This window comes from Micrasema longulum, unplaced genomic scaffold (assembly GCF_059751315.1).
Source record: "Micrasema longulum isolate JH-2025_06_02 unplaced genomic scaffold, ASM5975131v1 h1tg001990l, whole genome shotgun sequence".
NCBI lineage: Eukaryota > Metazoa > Arthropoda > Insecta > Trichoptera > Brachycentridae > Micrasema > Micrasema longulum.
The window spans coordinates 145,172-146,651 of record NW_028279160.1 but is presented as its reverse complement, the minus strand read 5'-3'; the positions used below and the strand labels follow the sequence as shown (position 1 = coordinate 146,651).

General features: G+C 34.1%; 2 non-coding genes across 2 annotated transcripts; one reads left to right on the top strand and one right to left on the bottom strand.

Moving 5' to 3' along the window:
* Positions 1 to 467: 467 nt before the first annotated feature.
* Positions 468 to 541, bottom strand: TRNAT-UGU (transfer RNA threonine (anticodon UGU)). The gene has a single exon. It is a non-coding gene; the product is annotated as a tRNA-Thr (tRNA).
* Positions 542 to 716: 175 nt separating this feature from the next.
* TRNAT-UGU (transfer RNA threonine (anticodon UGU)) lies at positions 717 to 790 on the top strand. The gene has a single exon. It is a non-coding gene; the product is annotated as a tRNA-Thr (tRNA).
* Positions 791 to 1,480: the final 690 nt, after the last annotated feature.

Below are 1,480 nucleotides of genomic sequence, written 5' to 3'. Positions count from 1 at the left end.
TTCATGGTTAATATAATTTTCGTGAATTGTTTATAATAGCTACAATCTTTGCTTTTATTTTCTTTACACGTGTACTTTCAGAAATGTAATATATAATTTGACTTATTGAATAAAAGGAGAACATTTTAAAGAAAATAATTAGAAATAGAAGTCTAGACATTTACGGGGTATATGACTTGTAATTTGCTGGTTTAAGCGGCCACTTTACGCAGTGTGTACCATTCATCATTCTGCCTATGCGTAAACATTTTTGACTTCATTGGCAGCCTTCGGGGTGTAATAGCTAAGACGCTTAACTGAAGCAATATTGTTTTCAGTTCCAGTCAATCTCACTCCAGGATGCCTGAAGTTGTCTGCACTTCACGTTTCAAAGTTGTAAATTTTACTAAGCATAAATGTAATAACGGCAATTGCTTCAAAAAATAAATATTATTTATGTCAAATTAAAATATACTCTTCAAAACATTAGGTCCCGACGAGATTCGAACTCATGATCTCCTGTTTACAAGACAGGCGCTTTAACCAACTAAGCCACGGGACCGATGTTCGAAAACATTTAATAACTTCTTAAAGTATAAGCATTTCCGTAAAATATTTTCTTATCTTAGAAAACTTACAAACAATTATATTGAACTGCGGCAAGAAGTAATAAAAACTACAGTTACCATTTTATTATGATAGCAAATTAACAATACTATACATCATAATATTTCACAGGTCCCGTGGCTTAGTTGGTTAAAGCGCCTGTCTTGTAAACAGGAGATCATGAGTTCGAATCTCGTCGGGACCTAAAAAAAACTCTTTTTTGTTATTTTAATACGTTTTTAACTTTTCGGGGTCAAAGGAGAAGTCCCACAAGTAGTATATTTTTTTTTAAATTCCTTTTTTTAAATAGATTTCATTTTCTGCATAAGAATACCCCAAAATGTTAAAAATGCATCAAAATTGTCAAAATGACTTGCTGCTAATTAAAAAAAAGAATAATTCACATTGGTCTTTGCTGTTCCCCCGTGCAAACAGCAGACATTAAAATTCATTCGATACGTTGGTCAGTTCGCGTGTGTGTTTTTCGTTATTTAGCAGCTTGTTTCCAGCAATAACTACGAAAATTCGGAATTCGTGCTTTAGATGATACATGCATTCCCTCTCCCAACTCCCCACTGTACCCACCGTCAACATGTTGCGTGACTTAAGATTAGTGTTATTTGACGTATAACAGCAAGAGGAGCGCGATGTCACATTGCATCCATTCTCAACCAAAACAATATACTATCGTTATCTCATGGACGGAGTGAGACTTGAAAGGGCTTCAACGTCCAGAGATCTCGGGGTGTTGTTTGATGCTCAGTTATCTTTTAATCTTCATAAAGTTAATCTATGTAATTACTCCTTTAAAATTCTCGGGTCTTATTACTCAGATTATGAGGACATTTTATAATTCCTTGGTAAGAAGTCACTTGGAGTTTATTTCCATTATTTA